This window comes from Conger conger, chromosome 18, assembly GCF_963514075.1.
Source record: "Conger conger chromosome 18, fConCon1.1, whole genome shotgun sequence".
Classification (NCBI taxonomy): domain Eukaryota; kingdom Metazoa; phylum Chordata; class Actinopteri; order Anguilliformes; family Congridae; genus Conger; species Conger conger.
In genome coordinates this window covers 15790163-15817236 of record NC_083777.1, presented here as the reverse complement: position 1 = coordinate 15817236, position 27074 = coordinate 15790163, and the positions used below count along the sequence as shown (strand labels likewise).

The 27074-nt window shown below is 42.2% G+C and overlaps 1 protein-coding gene and 1 long non-coding RNA gene across 2 annotated transcripts in view; one reads left to right on the top strand and one right to left on the bottom strand.

Moving 5' to 3' along the window:
• The window catches only part of hs3st1l1 (heparan sulfate (glucosamine) 3-O-sulfotransferase 1-like1), a 32494-nt gene extending 20820 nt beyond the window's left edge, over positions 1-11674 (bottom strand). Inside the window, exon 1 of the mRNA XM_061228464.1 lies at positions 11190-11674. The gene's annotated coding sequence lies outside the window, so the exon portion shown is untranslated. The remainder of the gene's footprint in view (positions 1-11189) is intronic.
• On the top strand, positions 11301-12176 carry LOC133118442 (uncharacterized). Its single transcript, XR_009706401.1, has 3 exons — positions 11301-11565; positions 11662-11711; positions 11976-12176. It is a non-coding gene; the product is annotated as an uncharacterized LOC133118442 (long non-coding RNA).
• The last annotated feature ends 14898 nt before the right edge of the window (positions 12177-27074 follow it).

The following is a 27074-nucleotide window of genomic DNA, read 5'->3' as shown; positions in this document are numbered from 1 at the left end:
TGTGGGATGACACAATTATTGTCCGGTTCAGATCCAAAGCGCCAAGATTTTTGGCCGAGCCAATCATGCGTGCGCAGCTGGGCTTTAACGCAACCCACAATCCCCCCAGGACACTGCTTCGTGCTCGTATAACACGCCGGAACGGCGTCTAGAAGGGCAGGGCAAAACTTTAGGAGATACTGAGTGACATGAGTGATGTCTTCACTCATGTCTTCATGATGCCAATCATAAATCAAGGTTAATTTCAGAAGCATACACTCACCCGCTTATGACAGATTATGTTGATGCTGTAGGGCATGCAACATCATAATTTGTCCTGCTGTGCCTCGTTGTTAGAACCTGATGCCCAGACCCTTAGTAATGTCGCTACAAAGTTTTCAATTGCAGTTAGGTCTGTAAATGATCTCTTGAAAATGTTAGTCCGTTGCATCAACCAAATGAAGTGGCAAGGCATTCATGCAGACCAGATTACTTCCCTTTCGTACTGAACAAAAAGCAATTCTCATTTTCTTGCAAGACCACCCAATCGTATTTCTTATTTGTTTTTCGGATTGTTCCAGTCTCCCCTCCCCTTTATCCCCCAATTGTGTGTGGCTGTTATGTGCTAAATCCACTTTCCACTACTTTCTGGATGAATACTGTATTACTGCTTACAATTTGTTTGTAGAGCAATACCAGTCAAGCAAGGAGTTACTTACCTCCTGGCTACAGTTTTTCGTCAATGATAATGAAAACAATAAATACGACATATGGATAATTATGAATATTGAATTACGAATATGTTATCTCGTGCAGTTTGTGGAAGGTCACAATCATGATGAACATAGCATTCATCTAGCCAAAGCATGTACGTATATAATACTGAATAAACAATATATACCAATTAATAACTCATTGTGTGAGTGACAGAAAATAAATAATGAGTGACAGAATTAAAGCATTAGATAAAAAATAAATTAAATATTATGAAATGGAATAATTAATATGACATCGTCTTTCTTAAATCATGAGTTCCAAAGTGATTAAGATGTAATGTGCTTGCTGTCCCCAGTGGACTCCCAGTATCTCTCTTTCTTTATCTTTCTCCCTTCTTTCTCTCTCCCTCTCTCTCCTCTCTCTCCCTGTCTGCCTACCTCTCACCCTCCTTCCTTCTGTCTCTCTCCCTCTGTCTTCCCTCTTTCCTCTTTCTGTCTCTCCCTCTGTTTTTCTCTCTCTGTCCCTGTCTGCCCCCTTTCCCCTCCTTCCCTCTTTCTCTCTCTCCCTTTCTCCATGTCTCCCTCTTTCCCTCCTTCTGTCTCTCTCCCTCACTCCTCTCTCTCCCTGTCTACCTCCCTTGCTCCCTCCTTCCCTCTTTCTCTGTCTGTCTCTCTCTCCCTCCCTCTGGGTCCAGAATTGGTGTTGTGGGCTGCAGCCATAAGAGGCACCAGCTGAGAATGGGAGTAACTACAAGAGACACAGCGGGTGAGAAAGCCTGACAGATGATTTAAACATGGCCCCTGTGAGTCACACTCCCTCCTCTGCCTTCACATCATCCGCAGATTGAGCTCGCGCAGCCCAGCAACTCTCCACACTGCAGCCCAGTTACTCTCCACACTGCAGCCCAGCCACTCTCCACACCGCAGCCCAGCCACTCTCCACACTGCAGCCCAGCCACTCTCCACATTGTAGCCTAGCCACTCTCCACACCACAGCCACTCTGAACACCACAGCCCAGCCACTCTCCACGCCATAGCTCAGCCACTCTCCACACTGCAGCCTAGCCACTCTCCACGCCACAGCCACTCTGAACACCACAGCACAGCCACTCTCCACACTGCAGCCCAGCCACTCTCCACACCACAGCTCAGCCACTCTGAACACCACAGCACAGCCACTCTCCACACTGCAGCCCAGCCACTCTCCACACCACAGCTCAGCCACTCTGAACACCACAGCCTAGCCACTCTCCACGCCACAGCTCAGCCACTCTCCACACTGCAGCCCAGCCGCTCTCCACACCGCTCCTCATTACGCCCCTGTCTGCCTGCTCCGCCAACCAAAGGGCAAAGAGGATCAGCCGTTTTCACAACTCACCGCACATCAAAGGGAGGAATCCAAATCTCCCCTTTTTAGTTTTCCTCTATGAAAACCTGCAGGTCGTAAATGAGTGCTAGCTGGAGGTCTGTGGGAGTGGGGATGGGGCGGGGGGTGGGGGGGTGTGATCTATATCCTTGAGCAGATAGTTTTTAACAAATGGTCACAACAAATATTGATTTGATGAAGTTTTTAACAGCTCGCTGCTCTTTATCATACTGTACATTTTTCCATATATAAAACTGCTCATATCATTATTTTTGTAAGCGTATGGATTTTTTGTGCCTTTGCACAGTACTGTAGACATTGCACAGCAAGTCTGGCCAGGAAACCCATACAGTACCTTCCCCCTGTTGAGAACTCAGGCCCTAAAGCAACAGAACAGCCAGACAGAATATTCCTTCCATTCCTTCATCCGCACCATCATCATCATCAGTCAGTCCAGTGGTCGGGTTGTGTCTAAGGGCTAAAGCTCTGTTACGCTGGGTGTTATCCTTTGTCACTCGAGTCGTCTGGGTAAAAGCCTCCTCAGTCACCTCAGCAGCAGGCTTAGCACACCCATTCTCCCTGCCCTGTAACAAGGTCAGAGTGGAGGCTGAGTAACAGTGTCCCACACCAGGTCTGTACTGCCCTGCTTTAGCCTGTCTCAGCCACAGTGTGACATCACCAAGGCTTACGCCATCACCCGGCCTGTGCAGTGGGACTGTTCGGGGTTTGACAGCCACTAAACACAGCCTCTCTGGTGTAACTATGGGCCCTTGTTTTCGCTCCAGGCCCCGGAAGCGTTGTGTATCACCGTCCTGGGTTCTGGAGGGATGAGGTCCCTTGAAGGCGCGGTCCACTCTAGCCCTGAAGTTAAGTGCTGAAGTTGTCCTTTCAGTAGTTGCAAAGTTTAGAATGCTTGGTTCACATTAGTGATATTGGCTCAGGCGGTAGGAGCAGTTGTCTGGCAGTCGGAGGGTTGTCAGTTCAAAGTGTGCCTGAGCAAGACACCTAACTCCTAAATGCTCTTGACGAGCTGGTTGGTGCCTTGCATGGCAGCCAATCGCCGTTGGTGTGTGAGTATGTGTGTGAATGGGTGAATGAGAAGCATCAATTGTACAGCCATTTACCATTCATATTCCTAGATGGACTGGTTTAATCATCACACGTATCACTCCTGAAATGCTACAATTTTGTGTCTAAAAGTGCTATTATTCGCTCGCTATTTTCCTCTTAACAGTGAAGGGACTAGGAATAATTTTCTTGTATTTCCCCCGATTTTCCGATTCTGGTTGTAAAGTGCCACAAGTGGAGCCGTGACAAGAAAGGCCTGATTGATCGGTTCTGTGCAGCGAAAGTTTCAGCTTTCCGTGTGTGAACTTTTACCTCCATTTTGTGTCCTTTCAGCACATCTTGGCACAGTGCTGAAGTGACAGGACTTGCCTGATGACTAATCGCAGAAAAGCTGCCGCACCATCATGCAAGGGTAATTAACCTCAAATGCTTCACTAAATATCCAGCTACTTATATAAATAGATCCCATGTGAAATCTAAGCAGGGAAAATTGCTTTGATTCTGCTTGATTTCCAATGGGCTTACTTCTTCATTTTCAGTAACCAAGATACTGTAAATATGCAGATGCTTTTTTTCAATGTTTGCTTCTTAGTCAACAACGCTTATCATCAGATCTGCAGACACCGTGATACTGTGTATCAAGCTAAAAAAAATAGATTATTGTAGGGACCAATCGATCATTTATTTATTTAGCACATTTTACGAAAGATACTCTTCAAAGTTTACCTTGGCCTTAAGCAAAGCAAAGCTAGAGGTGACAGTGGCAAGAGAGAACATTGGGGGGACACGGACCCATTGGGGGGGGTCCACTGGCACTGTTACTGATGTGATTACAGAGACTAGATTGGAACCGAATGCATTAATAGGGTCACCCAGGTACCAGGTTCTATCAGCATTTCATCTCAAGTCCGTAATCAATTTAAAAGTCATGATTAACCCCTGTAATCTGGCGGGCACACTGAGAATAGCGCTTTTGTCTTTTGTGCTGCGGTTCGCTGAAGCCGAAAAATCCAGCTTTAATGTGCACTGAGACTTTATGGCTGGAAGTAAATTAGGCAGTTTTATCAGACACTGTGAGTAATGAAAATATATTTCAAGAACTGGGACTCTTATTAATAAAACTGAGCGGGTGGGGGAGGGGGAGCAGAGAGAAAGACAGAGTGAGAGAGAGATGGAGAGAGAGAAGGAGACAGAGACAGAGTGTGTGAGAGTATGTTAGAGTTAGAGATGGGAAGTGGGAGCTTTTGTATCTTTTAATACACTTTTGGTTCCTACAGATCATCACATTTGCATGGCCCCACTGCAAATTGAGCCTCATGGAATGAGAGAACAATGGAATTAAAAAGAGGAAGCCCGGCACTGCCGTTGTTTACGGCTGCATTAAAAAGTAATCAAACCTTAAATGAGTCATTTCTTCAGCTTTAACTCTGGCTGCGGAACTAAGGGTTTAATTTGCTGGGTGACGGCTTTCCCTGGAGGGTCTCCTCTGCTCCCGCTGGTTCAGTAAATCCCACAGCCACCGAGGATCTGTGTGAGTCCTTTACAATGTCTGTCCCACACCACGCATCCAAACACAGGAGTCTGGAGTGTGTGCCTGCGTGTGTGCGTAGGTGTGTGTGTGTGTGTGTGTGTGTGTGTGTGTGTGAGGGTGTGTGTGTGTGTGTGTGTGTGCGTGTGTGTGTGAGTGCGTGTGTGTGTGCCTGTGCATGTGTGTGTGTGCGCGTGGGAGCGTGTGAGTGCGTGTATGTGTGCCTGTGTGTGTGTGCGTGGGAGCGTGTGTGACTGCGTGTGTGTGTGTGAGTGCGCGTGTGTGTGCGTGTGTCCATGTGTGTGTGTGTGAATGTGTGCGTGTGTTTGTGTCCGTGTGTGTATGTGCGTGTGTGCTTGTGTGTGCGTGTGCATGTGTGTGTATGTTTGTGTGTGTGTATGTGTGGGTGTTTGTGTGTACGTGTGGGTGTGTGTATGTGTGTGAAAGTCTGAGGTGTAGGTGTGGGTGTGAGTGTGCAAGTGTATGTGTGACAATTACATTTTTGGTGTTATTGCATAAACCTTTGATAATAAATAAATAAATAATTTGAGAAGATCTGCCAAACTTCCAGATTTTAGTATTTGCTATATATAGCATGATGTTGGAAAAACAAAACATTACGCTCAAATATAATATTAAATCTAAATATAATTAAATAATAAGATTTACATAAACTTTTGGTAATGATTCTGTAGTGTAAGTTGGGGGCGGCCTGTAGTAGCTAAAATACACAACTGAGAATGAGAAGGTTGGTGGTTCAAGCCCCAGTTTAGCCACGATAAGATCCACAGCTGTTGGGCCTTGAGCAAGGCCCTTAACCCTGCATTGCTCCAGGGGGGATTGTCCCCTGCTTAGTCTAATCAACTATGAGTAGCTTTGGATAAAAGCATCAGCTAAATAACAAATTATAAATGTATACATATATAACTATAGTTTATATGCACGCTAGTATGCAATTTTCATCCCCCCAAGTATCTGCAAATGCATCTGGGGAAATTACTGTATATACTGTACATATTAGAGATGCATTTCAGAATGGTACTGAACTCAGTGCTGCTGTGTATCTAATTACTGGGCCAATAGTTATTCCCTTTTTAAATATAATTTTATATGTTTACAGTTCAGTCAAATTGTGAAGACATAATTACATAATTGAAATAGCTAAAAGATTTGCAGTTACCTAGGGAGAATTACACTGTTTACATGATTTGTTTGTTTGTTTGTAAGTCAAATCTGCTAAAGCAATGAAGTTTCCTGCTAAAAGAACAATAGTATTTCACGCTGCTGATGAGGATGATGATACTTTGTCCCCAAGGCGGGTCCATGGTATGGGGGGGTAACATTTTTGATTTGTTATAAATTATATTTGGGGAGGGGGAGAGGGGGTCCCAATATATTTCCTCACGGGCCTGAGAATTCATAGCTGCGGCCGTGGAACTTCACTATTAAAGGTTCAAAAATGTTCTCTAATCATATCTCCCCTCCGTCTTTCAGAAGGTTGCAGGTTCAAAATCCAATGCATATCCCAGCATATCATGCATATCCCAGCATATCACGCATTTCCAACAGCGTACCTTGCATGGCAGTGTTTGTAGACAGGAAATGTTTCATATGTAGATGAATGAGAATACATTGACAGAACAGGAAGGTGTGGAGTGACAAAAACTATTCAAATGTTCTGTTATGAGAAGGAACGGAGTCTGATGGGCCATACACAAGAAGTCTTTTAAAAATGGCCAATGAGGGCCAATTCTCTTGAATTTAGAATGCACATTTGTTTGAGAGCATCTTACAGTATTTGCATGAATGTGCAAAAATAAAACCCCAACAAAACTCCAATTCCCATGCAGCAATATCTTTCCTGATACCAAATCAAGTCAATCAGATAAATACTGCCCTCGTTATCTTAAAATCTGCTTGGAGCATGAATCAAAGAAAAAACAACATTTGTACTGAGCCTCGTTTCAATGAAATTTAAATGAATACAACCTTTAAAAATATATTGCTTAAAATTATACTTGGAGATCTGGAGATGGAAGAGGGGCATATTAAATAAACATGAGTCAAATCTAATCTCAGTGTATCATGCATGTTTAAACCAGCTTCATTTACACTAATTTACAAGATTTCAGGATACATCTCAGCGAGACTATCTACACGCACAAACACGTGCAGAAATACACACACACACACATATAAAAATAGCATAAACTGGAGGTACATGAACGAGCAGCAGCTGCACACACACACACACACACACACACACACACACGCATGCTGCACTACACCCTCAAACTCAATCGGTTTTGAACACAAAGGTAATGGTGCCGTTTATGACGGGCAGGACCTCTCAAAGACAACTCCCTGGGCTGGGCCACACCAGTGTGCACACAGCTCATCGACAAACAGGTGCCGCACACCGAGGGCTCTTCCCAATAGGAGCCAGCTTAACCACTGCTAATGAGAAATAAGAGTGGTGAATAAATTACCAGCTTTTCGTTAAACCGCAATATTAGCATGACATCAACTTATTCACATTCACATTCGCTTGGAACAAATAAAAAAATGCCCACACATCCAATCCTGCATTAGATGTCTCCTGCCATTCCAAAATGACACTAAATTCAGCAGAACTGAGTGACGCTCTTGTCACCGAGCGGGGAACATCTAGGAAGCTCGTCGGAATGGGAGCGCCACTCATTCCGTCTCCTCAGGCACATTTCACATCCACGCCTTTGATGCCACGCGGCGTTCCCAAGCCTCGGGAAGAGCCGGAATCAATGCGCCTTTTCCGCACCTCTCCCCGATTCACCGTGCGGCGGGCGGCCTGGTCCTTCCTGCAAAAACAGCCTTGTACACGGCAGAGCCCTACCACGCTCATAAATAATGGAGCCAGGCATAAATATGCAAATCTGGGTATTAGCCTAGTTATGCCCTGTACTGTAAGTTACAGTGGCTTATCTATTATGTATGAACCTATGAGAAAGAAGAAAGAGTCATAACCAGCCAAGTGTTGAGTGTGACTTTAAAGTCAGCCCTAAAAGAAATAGAGGGGGGGGGGGGGGCAATAACATGGGAAAATGCTCCAAAATGCAAGCAATACGATCATGAATGAGATCTCTCGAGAATGACTGTGCAAGCTGAGGCTCTAAGTGGCCACATGACGCTAAGAAGCAGAATAAATGAGTGAATAAGTACAGTGTATGGAAATTTCATCTTTACAGGGTCCGGGCGGTTTTTCCGACAGAAGAGGGATGTGAAATGCAGCCGGAAAGTTGTGGGAGAATCACGGAGGTGTAGCGGAGGGCTACTGCCGGAGCTCGAGCGAGGCTCTCTAACGAGACCGCTCTGAGACTACAGTCCCCAGCGCCGGCCCACATCCCCTACTGAGCGCGCTCACGCGAGGCCGGCCCAGGTCAGGGACCAATGACAGAACAGCAGAGCCCTCTGTTTGAGTCTAACCAGGATGGTGGCATGTAACAGACCAGCCCATGAAGCCACAATGCCTGTTCACCACTTCATGTGGGCAGGGTATCGCCAAGAAAAGCTTTTTCTCCAGACAGTTGTAGTTAGAAGTGGGTAAACTTATCTGGCACCAGGTCTAAAGGGCTGAAAGTAGGTCACAGTGACAGTGCCTAAAAGGCCCACATCACATTCTGCATTCCAACTCTCTTCAGAGATTGTTTACAATATGCATTCTCCATTAGAGGAAAGGTCTGAAGATAGCAGACGTGGAGGAAGAGAATATTAATTAACTCCCTGATATTGGGGCAGGATGATTGAGCCTGACACGCATTAGGCTGAAAATGCGCCACTTTAATGACAGCTTATCAATCACCGGAGGGACTCTGAGTGTTTCGCTTCTCCCCCAAAAAAACTGAAATTTACATTTTTAAAATGGCTTTTTAATTTTGATAACACAATCTCATAAAATATTAATGACTCATGCTGCATTAATTACAAGTGCTGAGAAAATATAATGGAAAATTAAAATGTGCTCTGATAGAGGAAGAAGGGAACAACAAACAGGTCTTAAAATAATATGTTTGATATTAACCATAAGCAGAAATCAGTTCTGGGTTGTGAATAATAGATCTCTTTTGTACTGAGCTCTATTCAATGAGTACAAAATGGAAAACTCTGATTGGTTGACAATGTGAACAGGGCATTGGCTAACCTACAGTATGTACATTTGATCAGATAAAGACCCCACTGATAAGCAGTCTGCACACACAGGCATGTTTTGGCCTGGTGCATGTCATCTATGCTGTCAAACCAAACATCTTGTCCATTTTGCCGCCTGCTGGCTTTTTTTAACTGAAAGTATTTGCCTGCCCTTACAGGATAACGCAGGGAAGATGTAGTGATTTCGCACTTGGCTCCAAACAAACGGCATACCAATCATGCCAATCAGTTCAGCATGAAAATAATGAGCTTTCCCCACACCTTCTGCTGCTCATTCCCCACTGCACATGTCAAACCTCATCCTGGCCTCCAGACTCAGCACAGTGTTGGGGATGGGCTGCCCAAAAGGTACTCTCCACGCCCAGCCAAACTGCCCAAATAAACGGGTTACTTTCTATTTGGGACTATTTTTTAAGATCATTCACTGGTGGTTGTGCGTGCACATTTGCATGCATGTCTTTGTGTGTTCATGTGTGTGTGTGTGTGTGTGTGTCTCTTTGTGTGTTCATGTGTGCGTGTGTGTGTGTTTGTGTGACTGTGTGTCTGTGTGTGTTCATGTGAGTGTGTGTCTGTGTTCATGTGCATGTGTGTGTGTGTGTGTGTGTGTTTGTGGGTGTGTGTATGCAAGCATGTCAGTCATCTCTTTTTCTTTTGCCTTTTTTCAGTGTGAGTGTGTGTCTGTGTTCATGTGCATGTGTGTGTGTGTTTGTGTTTGTGTTTGCGGGTGTGTGTGTGTGTTTGTGTGTGTGTATGCAAGCATATCAGTCATCTCTTTTTCTTTTGCCTTTTTTCAGTGTCTTTCAATAAGTGTGTGTACATGCATGCGTACGTGCACAAGTGTGTGGGGCTAGAGATCAGCTCTCACTTTCAACTGAAACTGGCTGCTTCTAATAGAAAAAAGCAATCAAATTACTGAAATGTAAAATTGTTATTTCTTATTTTTTATACAAATTTATCCAGACATAATGCTTTGTTCAAGACAGGATGTAAAAAAGTAATAAAAAAATAAACTAATAAATAAAAAAATCTAGAAAATGAAGAGAACAGATGAAAAGAGTATATACTGGCAGCAATTTATAGTTTTGGTTTTCACATTATAAAGGTTAACCAATCTTGCCATAGCTTAAAAAATTACTATTTATTAATGCTAATACAATCTGTACACTGCTGTGGACCTAAGAAACATTAAAAGTTTGTGGACATCATAGTAAGAGTCATACGTCTATATCAGCAGTATTTCATGTCAGATAACTCATAAGCGCTGGAGCACGGCTCTTAATTTTAGGAATAAACCAAATAAATGCATGTAAACAAATGAACAACATCTCAGCGTTGTATTTTGGTGGAGGTTAACAGCGTGCCGATGCAGGTCAACCTCGTGATGTGTTCTCAGTTCATTGGCACAATGTGTAGAAGAGCTAATAATTCGGTTCATGTCAAGGTGCTAACTTGTAAGAATTAAAAACAGATCAAGGGTTTGCGTACAAACACATACCCTGTGGCCAATGCACCCGTGCAAAGACATTTTGCACGGCATACACTCATTCACCCCTTTTGGACCAGCTAGGGAGCGTAAAATGTGTTGCTGTTCCAATTTTGTTGCCGAGAGTGTTTGTGCACAGATTACACATGGGCAACAACTCGAACATATAGCGCGACAAAGGAACAGAGACTCAGATTGATATACCACGGTTAAGATGTACGCACGTTTTAACGTTTTTAATTTTATACGGTGTAGTTAATACGGACAACTACCCATGTCAGTGCCGCATCTGAATTATTAAGAAGTTTAAACCCTTTGTTTAAAAATGCAACGATGTCAGGGTTTCAGCACAAACCAACAAATAGCAAAGGCATCAATAACTGGTTATCGTGGGTGCATGTTTGCATGTGTGTGTAGCCTACTAATTTTGCTGACTGACATTCAAAAATAAAGTAATCTATTATCAATACGCTATTGGACAAAAGATGAGACAGGCGATTACCTTGCCGTGACACAACACATATTGTACTTTGATAACTGTTTAATCGATCGCATATTGAATACGTTTGCTTCTATAGAACACGTGCACAGTTGTAATGTTCGCCACACACAGGGTACAGTTACTTTTAAACTACATTATGCTCTCCTATGCTTAACCTGGACCTGGACCTTATTTTGTAGAAGACTGCTATCTAGGATGACATGAAAACCTTAAAACTCCTGGCTCTTCAGGCATGTGTGTCCATTTTTTAGCATTTCAGTTTTAATCTCATTCAATTAACATGGTTGCCGCGTCCTTCCTTTAGTTAAATCACTGATAAACGCGGGCAATACCGACAGGCGTCAATAATAAAATGCGGTTACCTTGCTTGAAGTCAGCATAAGCGATTGAATATGGGGGGGTCATCGTTCCTGATTTATTCACGTCGCAGATGGACCGGGGACTTCACTTTTAAGCCCAGCCAGCTAGAATAGATAAAACTGCCGTCTCTGCTCAGCCGCCGTCTCTCCAACAAAAACGCATCACCAGACTCAGTGCCTCTCATCACTTATTCATTTGGTCAGTTGGTAACGGAGGGAAAGAGCCCCTCTTTTTTCTTCTGTAAGAGTGGTTGCTTTGATTCCGTTCATTTGCCGACACTCCGCGGAATATGCCAACGGTCTCGTTTCGCGAGCCGATCTCTGCCTGGCGCAGCTGCTGGTGGCAGAGCTTGTAGGAGGAGCTCTGTCAGGTGACCAGGTAAATTGGCGTGATGCGAGTACAGTTGTTTCGCGGGCAAAATGTTTCACCTGGAGCCTTAATGGATTAATGATAATGTGTTTTATATATTTTCAGAGATGTATCCTCTGTTGAGTTGGAGATGGTGGCTAGTACCAAGTACCAAGGTAAGAGCCTATATAGGAGGGAGGGAGAGGGCTGTCTTGACTGTGCCAGGCTTTATAAGATGCATCGTTTCAATATTTAAAACAGCATTTTCCTATATAATGTAGAACTGTAAAATGTTTTTCTACTTGTTTAAAGACATATACCCTTTCATTGCAAAGTCAATGGAGTCACAAAGCACATTACATTGTAAATACATATTTTAAAAGTAAAATAGAGGCTTGTCTTTGAAGCATTTTGACACTGGTACATCAAATCTCTTTCAGTCCTGAGTTCCCATCCTGCAATTACACAGGGATTGATGCTCGGGGAGAGTGATGGGGGGTAAATGCATCTTAAGAGGTGGACACCCTGGGGAAATCCGGCAAAGAGGATCAGGTACAGTGGGAGCTACATCCCTCAAGTGTATCAAGCTTTTGGGGCCTCCCAATAATGTTTGGAGAACATCCCATTTGCATGACCATTTATTCATCAGAAAGTGTTTATTTGGAAAAAATTAGAAAAAACAGTCTTACAACATGTTTATTGCAGTGGTTTTAGTCTAAAAAAAACATTGCATATGCTATGTGCCAATAACAGGTTCAGGCCAGGTGTTTGCCCTTCTGTAAAGTGGCTTTGTGATAATCTTTTTTCATACAATTCAATTTTATTTGTATACTTTTTTTTTAACATAAATACACTGAAGAACAGCAGAACAGCTAGCCCCGGCCCTGAACCCCAGTCACACCTGGATTAACCAACCTGAAGAACATTCTAAGACTTCTATACTGTGTATTACTTGTGACTGAAATCCAGCAAGTGAACTAGAATCGTATATGTTTTGGCAGCATTCACATAAATCTTCTGGGAACCAACAATTACGACACCATTATGTTACTTTTCTCTGACTCTTTTGCCCGGTTGCCTGTATTCCTCTGTTGTTCCCTCATCAGCTTTGCTTGTGTAAGGAAAGACTGACATGTCACAGAGACTGCCTGTGATCAGAGACAGAGTGCTCTTTGCTTTCTGTAATTGGTGTTTGTTTTTCTAGAAGTGACGCTTTTCTTCCACATTTGTAATCAGTTGAATAATATGTCATAATTCCAGGAAAGGGCAGACTGAGAATTATTACCAGCTTTTGTTGTCGTACGAAGCATTTTTTTATTCCTAGATGAAAGACATCACCGATTCAAGTGATTCTTTTGTAAATCGCTATTATTGAATTTGTTTGGGGCACGTATTTGAGCAGAGAGCAGAACTGTACCTCAAAAACCAGCAAAATGAATCCAAACCGGAACAACATCATGGATTCCTTAGCATTCTGGAAAAATAATGTTTGTTTTCACCCAGTTAAGGTTTTTTCACGGAAATATCCGTGAAAAAACCTTAACTGGGTGAAAACAAACATTATATATACAGCAGTTAATATTACACATACCTTGCACACAGTATTGTAACTATAATTATCATTTTTATCACCATTTCCAAGTTCAGTGGATGCCAATACTCAATGTATATTGTGATAAGTAAATACATTTAAATAACTGCCAACCAATTTGTGTACAGGATACCTAATGAGGCATTCATTCTAAAGAGCAAAGAACAATATGCAGGATTTTCTTGAGTAAAGAATTGATTCAAATGTTTGCAATATCATCTGCAAAATTAATTTGTTAATTTTTGTTTTCAGTAGCCCTTAGAGTGTATACTTTTTAGAAATTTGTGATTTTGCGATAGAGATTTTGACGATTAATTTGGTGAACTGATGGTCTATATTGCATTGCTGAGAAAAGGCTGACATTTCCTGGAAATGTATTTCATTTGACTGTTCTCAACTCACATAAGATTTCATGTTGTTAGTTATTCTACAGACACCTTACTTCAGCAGTGCTACATTGAGACACTAGATTGCACTTTGATTCTCATACTGTTGTACCCTGGAGCATAAGTACATAACCTGGATTGCTTAAGTAGAAATATTCAGCTCCTTAATTGATTTTATATGTAAAAAGATCTAAGGTGAGCAGGGTAAGAGCATATGCTAAATGCCTATAATGTAGTCAGTCACTGCTTTCCCCTATCGGACAACAGTGTAAGGATAGAGCTGTGGTCTATCTATCACCAGCCAGGCCATTGCTGTCATGCAACTGAGCAGTTTCTATAATGGGCGGTATCTGTCACACTAATAATGTAGTTAGAATAGGCCTTTAATGTAGATACGTACCCAAAAAGTAGTTCTATATCTCCTTATGGACATGGCCATGGATACACATATTGACAGGCTGCCCAAGGCCTTAATTCAATCAGTTTTTGTTATTTGCTTTGATATAAAAAATAAATAAATGAATAAATGCTGTATGTGTCACATTTTTCTGCATGTTTTGTAATGTCAGCATTAATCTGTGTTTGCTCGCTAAGCTGTATTGAAAAGACGTGGCAAAGTCAGTTAAGATCAAACATCCATTTATATTAGGCCATAGTTCCTGGTAATTAATGCATTTTGACTTTTAAAAACCCACTCAATATAAAACTGCAGTTCTCTGCAGTGTAATGTAAATATCCATGATTAGATCTACATCTACATCACAGGTTAATGCAATGGCAGGGCACATTTTATGGTTACCTGTAATAGCTCTAATAACTGCTGGATTTTACATTACATTACAGGCATTTTGCTAATGCACTTATACAGAGCATCTTACACCATTTCTACATCCGATCCATATTTACTGAGGCAATTCAGGTTCAGTACTCCATTCAAAGGGACAGCCTGGGAATTGTACCAGGAACAACCACTGGGTTACAAGGCCTGTTCTCTAATTACACGACCCTGCTGCTCTTTTGCTGCTGAGCCTGGCTGTCGGTCAGCCTGCAAAATTTGACTGAAGCCATTTTTCAACAAACCACTGCTACAAGTGCTCTGACGACCAACTCTATCAATCATGGAATGGAGTCCTGAACTCACTCTTATGTCTCCCGCGTGCTCATTTTCCCCCCTCAGGAGGTGAGTTGTGATATGCTTAACCCCACCTACTGTACCGCTGTCTACAGTAGTCCGCTTTAGCGCCTAATGTTTGCTGCATTATTACCTTTTAATTGGCCTCAGATGGGAGGGAACCTGAAGGTTTATGAAAATACCGGCTGTGCTTCCCAGCTAATCTAAGTTTGTGCTTGAGGAAAACATAATTCAAGCCTTCATAAAATCCTGTCTCAGTGAGGCTTGTTACCAAGGGTTTTACAATGGAAATCATTTTACAAAGCACTACTGGACCTGTCTGTGTGTTCTCCTCGGTCTCTGAGGAGACCAGAAATGTATTTGTTGATCTGCAGTGTTGAATTTAGTTACATTTTAATATTTTTAGAAACATCTGTCATTTCAAAAAGGGTAACATCTGCGTATATTTGTAGGCTACACAATCTTCACAAGGAAAGAAGGTGCTAATTTGTCTTTTATTTGACATTATTATTCATACTTCTTTTTTGTATGGGTGTGATCAAAAAATCTTTAGTTCCACACTCCAGTGAGCTTCTCAAACCACAAAGGAAGAATACCTCAAAGGGCAGGGTCAATCATGACCCGAGGCTTACATACTGCACGGCACTCTGGGATTGATCTTTTCCACACCACAACTGTGCTGCTTGCTCTGAGCCTGTGAGCAGTGGGAGAACAAGGGCAGGCAGGCCACCGCCTAACCATCACACACAAGAAAGAGTGAGAGTGAGAGAGAGAGAGGAGAAGGTTGTCAGTCTATCTGCATGGATGAATATACAGTATGTCATGTTATTTGACTAGCCGAGCGCTCACGCCATAGAACAGAAAGAGAGGGCATTCACAGGCCACATCTATATTTCAGCAGCTCAGAGCTCTTGGGTGGGGGGAGGGGGAGGGGGAGGGGGAGCAGGCTAGCCAGGCAGATCTGATTTTTGAAAAATGCATGTTGCTTGCAAAGGTAAACTTCTCACTCTGAATGTTCTGCTGTTACTTGAGTGGATGCTCTATAGAACAAAATTGATCCTTGCCATCTCATTTAATGGTGAAGTTTCTATCAATCACACAGGGGGCATTTACATTATACTAATACTCTAATCTTATCCTGATTATGGCTATACTCTAATTATAGAAATGGTCATGGAGGGTCATGGAGGGTCATAATCTGCATATTCAAAACCCGATTAAGATGCCTGCAATTTAAAATCTTTTGATTTTTTTGGAGCATATAGTCATTGGGCCTGAACTGTCAGGCAGGTTGAAGACTGGATGGGAACAAGCTTGGCTGCAGTGTGTACAGTACCATTCCAAATATTGAAAGAATAATGTAAACGCAGCTTTCAGAGTAATCACATTACTACTATCCATGTGTACACAATAATCAAAATGTTGGCATGCACTGATATAGAGTGATCAGGGTGTTGGATGCATGTAAACATATCCATTGTCACAATAATCTTGGGTTACATTATACGCCGATAGGACATCCTCATGCTCGCATGGCTACATACAGTACGCTTAATGAAGGCCTGGTACATTGTATATTTCATTTAATATTTATAAGTCTGGCATATTTAATGAAATCATTTGGGTTACAAAGGAATTCAGAAGTGAGCAGTACATTTTCACATTCCAAATATTACCTACCTGCATTGATATGGTTGGGGACAGTATCAATTTTTCTTGGCAAATCATTTCAACTTCAACTAATATGGCATATTAATTAGAAACAAATCCCAGTCAAGAGTTGCCATGATGATGACGATGATGATGATGATGATGATGATGATGATGGTGCTGATGACTCTGATAATGCCAGGCAGTCTGCTGAAGGTTCCCCCGTCCTGACCTGGTACCGGGAAGCCTGCAGCTGATGAATCTTTTATCAGAACAACAATGCTGAGGTGAGTTTTATAATACCTCCAGGAGTGTGCTGGGTCCTACAGTATTAATAGCCTTCTATTGAAACACAGCATTGACAATCAGCAAATGAATACACCGACTGAGCTCACTGACTGTAGTAAATAGTGGCATATGATTCTCTGTGTTTTTGGCAGCTCACAGTTTGAGATAAATTAAGTCTCATCAAGATGACTCAGTGAAGATATACATGTCACATTGTGACCAGACGTGTTGCTATCACAGCTAATGATAAATAGTGCTGTAGCAGAGCCTACGTGTCCATTGGGATTTACCTGGGAATCTTTTCTGCCGCAGAACAGGGCGAAGCGGCTCCACAGAGCAGCACTGTATTTAACTTACTGCAGGGTCGCTGCTGCATCAGCATTAGACAAACCTCCACTCTTAGATTTTATGTAAGTGTAAATCTGAGAGGACTTTAATATCCGCTCTGTTGCTGTGAAGTCCAATGAGAGGAGAGCCCCTTCGTGTTTTTCGAAAGTTCATTTTACGCTTTTATGTGTGTGTGCATGTGTGTGCGTGCACGTGCATGTGCTTGTGCTCATGAGCAGCCAAGCTTTTTGACATACGAGTCCAATTAAAAGTCAATTAAAAATACATGGTGCAGGCTACCATCTCTAACTTTTATCTCTGAGTTCTTTCGAATAATGGTTTGAAGTTTATGTTTATTTAATGGCTTACATTTGGAGTTCAAAGTAAAACTTACATTTTTATGTTCTCCCGAGCTGCAAATAAAAACATACAGGCAGGGCAGAGATGCGAAGAAACATGCCTCTCCAGTACTTCAGAGATAAGGCCGCAGTAGTACAGCTTCCACAGGTCTAATTATCCCTTACTTACACTTTTTCACTGGCCAAATAGTTTCAATTCCCACAGAAGAGAAGATAGTTTAAGACCTGCGATGCTCCTCACTGCAGTTTTGATTAATGCTTCATTTTTATTACGTGTTGGTAGTGCCACAGTATATGCCCATTTCAACACATCTGTGTTATTTCCATTATTCAAAAGGGGGGAAGCAGAGGTTACTGTTACTGATACTGATAGAGATGGCTGTGGAACGTAACTCCGTTAAGAAGAGTAAATGTGTAATTCCTCTGAAGAAGGTTCAAATTGGTATGTAGTCTTCAGGGAAAGGGTTTGGGAAGACAAAATGGATGCCAGTGTTGTCTGGATGTCAGTACAATAGAACATCAGCAGTTCAGCTCAAGAAGGCAGATCACATGAAACGACCAAAAATAATTAAGAGCTTGGCAAATTTTTGTTCCCGATGACTGGTGTGCTCTTCAGGAGCAATGATACAATACCATAAGGAGAGTCATCTTAATGACCCGAAAATCAAATGTCATTTATAAGTGTCATTTCTAAAGCATATGCAGTAGTTATGTGTATGTGTGCATAATATATACAGTGAGCTTCATAATATCTTGGATAAAGACACTTTTTTTATTGATTGATTTGGCTCTGTACAATTCACAAATGGTTAAAGTGCAGTGCTTAGCTTTTATTAAAGAGTACTTTTTATATGTTTTGGTTTCACCATGTGGAAATTATTGTACTTTTTATGCATAGTCCCGCCATCTCAGGGCGCCGTTTTACTGTATTTTTGGAAGTAAAGAGTTGTAATTCACATCAGTGGAAACAGAATGAGAAAAAAATGGAAAAAATCCAAGTTAAAAAATAACGTCTTACAAGAGCAGATTGGTTGCCACAGCTGGTGGGCCATTTGTAAAGCCGTAGCTGATTAATCATGGCCCACTTCCTTTCTGCAGGAGTGTGTGCATGTGTCAGGAAGTCGGCCCTCCAACTTGACATCACAGCCGGGGAGCCTTGGGGGGTTAATGAACCAGTTGCCGTGGCAGCAAGGTGCCAGTCCCATGGTCGCCCGACTGCAAGGCTGCTGGGTCTGAAGCCACAGCCTTACCCCCCCCCCGCCCACTCACACACACATACACACACATACACACACACACACACACACACACACACACACACCACACCACACTCACGCACACACACACACACACACATACACACACACATACGCATGCACACACACATGCAAATACACACATGCACACACACACACACACACACAACACACAAACACACAAGCGCTTTGGAAAAAGATCATAATGCATTCTGCCCCACCTCCACACAGAAATATACACATGTACAGATGCACGCATGCACACACACACACACACACACACACACACACTAAAAGTAATTTCATTGCACCCCACAGGGATCCAATACCCAGAACACATATAAAAAAATGTAAAAACCTGAGAGGCATTTCTGTCTAATTTAGAAACCATTTATAATTAGACTGCTGACAAAGTTGAGAAAATGAAAGTCTTTTTCCTGTGGCCGATGTGGTGTGTTCAATTCATGGGAAGACGCAAACCTCTCATCTGTTACCTTTCAGAAGCTTTTAGGGTGCACTACAACTCTGCATCAGACATGAGGGCAGCTATTTATACACACGTTTCCTCAGTGCCATTATACTTTCAACTTCAATTATTCATATCTGTGTGAGATGTGAAAATGCTGTGATTTCATTCCACTACACTAAGGACATGATCACCGCCGAGCTCAACAGTAGGTCAAACTTCAAAATCTGATGGAAATGTCTGATTTGTCACATTATCTGCAGATATTAGTTAGGAGAGGTTAGGAGAACATGACTCTTTGGAAATAGCTCCCTTTGCCTGCTCAGAAGTCAATCATACAGAGGAACATGTTATGACGACATTCATCAAAGTGAATATATTAATTATTCAGGATGTGCAAACAGACAGATTTCTGGCCAGACCCTCGGGCGAAATGAATGGGAAAACTTATTCGATTTGTTCATTTCTTTGTACTATCTGTTTCTATCAAATCAGATCCCTTTGTCATACTGTCAGCATTATGCATGTCTTCTTGGATAAACCATGTGATTGGTTTGCTTAGCTATTCTCCAGGCTTGGCTGGTTGAATTATTTTTCTCCACCTACAAAAAAAATGTATGAATCAAAGTTATTGACAAATGTTTGTTGAATCCAAGCCCATTTTTCTGTTGCAGGTCTGTGGTTAAGAATGTTGTTCTCATACTGAAAAACTGCCTCGTCGACATAAAGTTGTTTCGGTCCCTGGGGCAAGTGTAATTAGCGGGTGTTTCGCATCTGCAGATTTCTAATTTAATCCCACTGCAGCAACGGTAGCAGCATCTCTGTGTGTTTTACTTTCACCCCACCTGTAAACATGTTAATGTGTGTAAAAATGTGCAAAAATAAAACCCACCGCGGTAGAGCAAAAAGGCCTGTGGCTGACATCCAAGATGGAGGGCTTCTAATGCCTCATCTCATCACTCTTTTCAGCTCACTTCTTTTATTAAAACTAATCCCAAATGTGTTCCAAATTAATATGCCCCCCTCATTAAAATCTGGTCTCAAACCTCTATGCGTGATATTACAGTACCGCCATTTAGCAGAGCCTTTTTTCCACAGTGACTTGCACTGCTGTGGTGTGAAATCCAGTTATGTCCAGCTTGATATTCCAGCTACCAGCTGTTTCAAAACATAGCTTGAGCTGGTCAAACCGCGTTGAGTAAGGAGCAGGTCTGAACTGGTCATCCAGCCACCAGCTGTTTCAAAACCTAGTTTGAGCTGTTTTTTTCAGCAGGGTGCTTTGATATTTTTTCCTGGTCCATTTACAATACAAGCACAGAAGCCGGTCAGGTTCAGCACCTTGTTTAAGGATAAGACAGCCGTGTCGTACTGGGAATCAAACCCACATCAGCTCTGTAAAATCAGTTTCCAAACCGGTATACGCTGGCATCCGCGAATAGCTTATGGTCTGTGCTCGTGTGTGTGTTCTGTATAATCCTGTACAGGTGTGTCTGTGCAGCTGCCTGTGTTTGTTTAGACTTTAGAGGGAGCCCACTGATCGCAGACGGCTCTGAAAGAAGTGTCAGGTTACATATGTACGCAAAGTACGCAGGGACAAGTGTAACGGACGAGGAGAGGAGAGATTCCTCTGCAGATCTTTTCTCTTGAGACCGCAGCACTCGTCTGCTTTTGTTGTAGCTAACGCTGGTACATTTACTGTAATGTATACACGGCTGGTGGCCTGGGTAATTCGAACAGACAGCCGTATGTACGTAGTTCTCGTGTGTCACTAGTGCTCTGACCAATCAAACTCTCAGAAGGCGGCTGGGCACCTGATCTACATTCATATTTATGGCACTGGGAGCAAAGTAATCCACACAGGACTGCCCAGATTATCTGATGATGCTGATGATGATAATAATAATTATTATGAAATTATTAAATCACCAATTTAAAAAAACAAAAAACCTCTAGGCTGCATGAGGGATTGAGATGTTCAGAACTCTGCAAAGTTTGTAGCTTTAAAAGTGATTTCAAAGTACACCGATTTAAATTATTTTGAAATGGATTATGTATTTCCATTTTTAAGCAGAGATCTTATACCACAGATAAAGTGATAATCATCGGTTATAATTATGAGCTTTGTAAATGGTACATCCATTTTCAGTGGTCCTTCTTCTCAGCCTCTTTTATAAACCATCCTCGTCCGTTTTCATATTAGCAGCTGTGGCAGTATACACCCCTTTCTGAAATTATAGTATTGTATTTTTTCATGGAAAATGTGTCCTTTTGGTTTAATATTCATGTAAACAATGTTATTTATGACATTGATTAAATGTGAACATTGTTTAATTTCACAAATGGATTTATCTTTGAAAGCAATAACAGTAAATTTATAAATGACATGGACATACACATTGGAACAAGTCAACTGATGTTTCTCATTATTACTATTGATCTGCTCTTCCACACTTCTGATGGCCAAATCACTGTTATAATTTCGGCATGATTAGCAGGAGCTGTGACATTCAAACACACACACACACACACACACACACACACACACACACGCACACAGACTGCACAGGCACATTTTCCTGACTGGAGTGAGTGGAGTGGGATTCTTGGAGGTGCTAGGCTGCAGCTTCGGATTACTGAGAGACTCGTCACTGGGATTTATGGGGAATGTGGAAGCACTCCAAAGCAAAGGCTTTCCTCTTAAACCCCTCATGAACAATTTACACACTGACAAGCAGCAAGAGGAAGAACCCCCCACCAGCCGCTGTGTTAGAGCAGCATCACGTTTCTATTTGCCCAGAAATTAGTCTTAGGAAACTAGGTCACCGTCTACGATAAGGAAGTGAGGGCTAAGCTCCTTACACAGGTAAAGCTAAATTAGAAAAATGCAACACAAACTGAGGAGGAACCCAACCAGTCACGTACATGCAGCGGAGGGCTTTCACGCTAAGGCTAAATTAGCAGCATGCGTTTCAGTTCTGCTTTGTTTTCTTCACGCGTCGTACGTTTTAATGGAGATATTATTACATTTGGTGGTAAACGAGCAGGTGTAGCTCACAATAATTGCAGCATTTAAATTTAGCAACCGTTAATTACTGTTTTTTTATTCAACACCTACCCCCTCGTCCTCACCCCCAAGTCTCCGGTCCATACTAATTGCCAATTAATTTATGCACCTGTTTTCTGTTGGCTGATAAAAAAACTAATGACACATGACCCCCGTGAGAAGCGTTACAGTAGTATCGATGTGAAACCGGGCTCAGAGGTCCAAAGTCCTCTGGCACCAGAGCTGGGCTTTAAAGATCAATGAGAAGATCCACAGCAGAAGGTCACAGCTGACCCTCAACTCACATCGTACAAAAATAACATGAATCAGGAGGAAGAGATGAATCTTCTCTGGTTTCTTTCATTCGTTCCCCTTTTTTCATATCACACTGTAAAGTGTTGTGTAGTCAAAAGGATGTGAGGGAGTGATTATGTGGCCAGCTGTACGGAGCAAGTACTGTTTTGTACGAATACAAAACAGCCCCCTTGCTTTGAAATGTGTAAGGACCTTTGTAAGTTTAATGTCCTCCAAAATTATCCCAACCTTGATGAAGAAGAAGAGAAGTGACTTTAACATGAAATGTTTTACTTTAATAAATGAAACAACCAAACACTTTTAGCACTTTTCACAAATTATAAATGATAAACTTTTAAATTTTCAAAAAGCAAACTGTCAGACATATTCATACCCTTGGTTTTTATGTTTTTTTGTTTTGGGCTGGGGTGTGTGGAGGGTTCATGGCAATTCTGCCATACCGAATCTTTCAAGATTCCTCAGATGCAAATAGACATTATTAGAGGTGTGTATAATTGTGATATAATTACATCAAAATGATACACATTTTTGAGTATACCATATATCTTGCTACCTGAATCTTTAAATCTTTATTTGATACAGCCTTCTTTGCTCATCTTTATTAAGGCTGTGAATAATAATGATGCTATATAGAAACTGCCGATAACGAGGTCTGCTGGTGTTTATGTCTTGGGTGGTTTTCACCAGGTTTGATCCAAAAGTAGCATGATAATATTGTCAATTGTGCTTTCCACACTGGTCTCCCTCAAATAACACACAACCTGACACAACCTGAGCCTTAATCTCAGCCTTCTTCGACTTGCACTTACACTTGAAACACGCTGCGCACGTTTCCATGAGTTTCTCAAGCCGTGTCTGCTCTAGACCTGAATCTGTTCTCCTGGAGAGGCAAACGGTGGAAAGTCACCTGCTCTGTCTCCAAAAAACGGACTTTCTGGAAAGAGAACACCAAGGTTTGGCTTGAGAGGTGGGATGTGTAATTTCTAATCACTAGCATTGATATTAAGGTATGCTAAAATGACCTAAAGCTAATTCTGAACAGAAAAGTTATGTGGTTAATCTCAGCATCACCATATTTGGTGACAAAATTGTGTGGCTAGCAATGCTGGGGGTAAACTGCTTGGCCCTGAGGATTGTGGGAGCAAACTTTACAGCTTTTAAAATTTATAACAATAATATTTTCCTCAATGAGCAATAATGGAAGCTAAGGCTTTAGAACATTGTCATTAACATTGCCGTTATAAAGACAGTCTCTAGTATTGTAAAAATTAATTGCTTGGCAAATTAAAGCCATCATCTTTTAATAACATTTTTGGGTTCTCAAATTAATCAGGAGAATTACAGTAAGGGGGAAATGTCACATCCTGTGTTAAGAATGTTTATTTTTGGACAGTGGATTGCAGGATTCATTTTCCTATTTGTGGAGGTCTGACCTTTCCAAAACAGGGAGGGACATGCAGGGAGAGAGTGAGAGAGAATGAGACAGAGAGAGAGTGAGAGAGAATGAGACAGAGAGAAAATGAGAGAGTAAGAAAGAGGGAGAGAGTAAAGGGGGGAGAGGGAGGCAGGGGAGGACTGATGAGAGGAAAATCAGTCTCAATCTCCGTCAGTCTTTATTGATCTTCATGTGTAACGACTTGCTACCCTGTGTTTCTGAATGGATATTTCCCAGAGGGAAGTAAAACACACTGCAAAACATTGAACGTCGACAAAGCTTTGAAATTATTCTGATCAATTTGAACTCTCCTCATAAAACCTCCTGTTTTTATTCTATTCCGAGCTACCGCACTGTGCTGTCACCTCACACTGAAAGACCAAGCCTATCACCTGACCCCAGAGCTGCTTCGGGCTTCTGGGTATTCATATTTCAACTTGAAAAATAACCGACTTCTGAAAACCTTAAAATAGGCAACACTCATTAATGCGCAGAAACGAGGCAGAAGAGGGGTGTGTGTGTGTGTGTAGGTGTGTGTGAGGGATGTGTACATGCATATGAGAATATGCACGTGTGCACAAATGCACACACTTATATTTCTCTGGCCATTTGTTTTTGCATAGAAACGTATGTGTTTGTGTGTGTGTGTGTGTGTTTGAGGGAGGGAAAAAAAGATATATTAACATGTTGGCGAGTTACAAGTTTTCAGTCTGAGATCTGATGATCAGACCAGCGAGCAGTGAATATGTCTGCACGGATCCACGTGGCATATTGCACAGACGTCACACGGTTCTCTACTTCCACGTTCACAGCTGACGTGAGGTTTTCCACAGCTGTTCCACAGTTGTCTGTTATGTGTCACTTTACAGTTATACACGACCCACTCACTTCTCCATGGGAAGACCATTTCCAATTAGCGCCAGGTTACAGGACTGATAATGACTGCGTTTTGAATCACTTCTGGTATGCTGAATTATTCTTTCACACAAATTGAGATCTTGTTAGCGCTTGAGGCTGTCCATGCAGGCTTTGATCACAGTCGTAGGATTAATTTTACAGGCACTGACACCAAAGCGATGGCTTCCAAAGAAAACAAAAGACTTTTCCTTCTGCACTTTTTTAATTTCATTTTTTGTTTTATCTCGTTGCCGGGAACCATTTGCCACTGATTTTCACAGGAGGCGTTTGATGTTATTCATGTCTGGTGGTGCCGGGAGAGACGAGAGGGCAGTGGCGGCTGCCTTTTTTGTTTTTTGAGACTGCAGAGTTTCGGTGTCGTGGAGCATTTCGGCGGGGCCTCTTTGATGAGCGCGTGGAGCTCCGCGGTGTCTTGGCGGCCTCTCTGCCAGTCCACTTCACCGCTTCGGGCCACCAGCACGGAGACTCGTCCCCAACGTGTCATCCGTTTACGACACTTCAGTAACACGGTTCGGAACGAGCGGGGCTCCTTTAGAAGTACACCACTGTACATTTCTATGATGCCCTAGTATAGTGCATTTACTATCTAGGAAGTGTGAAAATTAAAGGCGAAAACTCAATAGAGTGTTACAGTTTGTATTCCTAAAACCTAGAAGTGAGTTAGATTTCCAATGCTTTTTCCCCATAGGGTTTTTGATGCAGAAAATACAGTAAGGTCTGTGGTTAATATAAGCCTAAGAGAGTTTCACATTTCGACGACATAAAATACACACTTTAATATCAGAATTTTGAAGCTGTTATGCACTTTAAAAAAGCCATTTGCTTACAATTTGGTTCCCAGAATAATTTCACGCCATTATGTCGAACACGACATCCTTGCCGTCTGGTGTAGCTAGTCATAGCTTGTGTTCGCACTTTTTTCCAACGTTTCCACATGAACGGAATAATAGTGCTTTTCACCCCACACAAAACTGTTTTGGTTATCTTAAAAAAAAAAAAACAATGTTACAATGCTATTGAGACAGGCCAGGGAGGTTATAGCAGATACATCTAATACAGAGAAACCATTGGCTTGTTCAGCATTGGTGGACTGGGGTGAGCTAGTCTGAAACTTGAGTGGAGACATCAGTGGAATGTGACTAATTGCTGTAGTTCACTTTAGCCTAATGTTAGCTTTCTGCATCCTATATATTAACTGTATATGTGAAAAACTGCAAAAAGAAAAAAGTGAGTGGATTTGGGGAGATTATCTTGTTGAACAAAATGTGTGAATATCGTAAGCCTTTGTTTGCAACAGAGCTTATTTTCTAAATTTCTCCAAAACTCCATGGCAGAAAAACTTCCAGATGCAAAAAACATGCAAACTGTCACACTATTACTGTGCACCCTAAAAAAAATATCTTAACAGTTTAAGTAGTAAAAAGATGTGCAAACTTGTTTTGAAGTAGGTGTGTTTTTTAATGACGTCTCGGGGGATGTTGGGGTGAGATTATTGAGAGGTGGTGTGACAGAAAGGATGCATGGCTTGGGTGGGTGTTTTCGCAGACAGGCTTGGGTGTGTCTGGGCCATGTCGTTGAAGGAAAGGGGAACTGGCATACAACACAAAGCTTTTTTTTTTTTTTACTTTTGATCTCCTAACTGTTTTAGGAGGTGAGTTTATGCACACTAGAAGCCTGATTCACATATGTACAGTTGTGCAGCGCTAAAGCATGTCGTGGCTGCTCACTGGACAGTGGAGTCAGATCTGAGTGGCGCACTGGAGGTCAAAGTTGAAACTGTGCAATTCACTGGAGGTCTGAGTTAGTTACCCCTGTGTAGGTCACAGGAGGTTACAGCCGTTCCTGCACTTACTGTACTGCTGGAGTGTGAAGTCACACCTTTGAAGGACATCTCAGGTCATTCCTCTGTAGGCCACTGGAGGTTTTCACACCTGGGCAGATCGCTTGAGGGTGAACTCTACCAGGCACTGAGGTTTATCTACTTGACAGTAGTCGAACTGATTTCTGAGCTGCCAAGGCAGCTGGGTATAAAGGTTGACTGCATCTTTCCAGAGAAAGGGGGTAATGATGTTCATACAGACATGAGTCAAAGGAAGGCACTTTGTGTGCAGCTCAGTAGGAGGTCTTGCAGGAACACAATCACCCAGCAGGGGTCGCTAATGAATGTTGAAGATGCTGTAATCTCCGCTGACCGAAGCCCTACTAACCCCGCACGGGCCCAGCCTCAAAGCGAGACGGCGCATTAGCAGGATGAGCTACCCAGCTGGGCTGTAACATCTTTCTGAACAGACACAAATGTGTAAGTGTTTAAAATGACTGGTGGATGGGTAGCCCAGAACAGTTGGGATATGACAGTCATCGGCTTCCACAGAT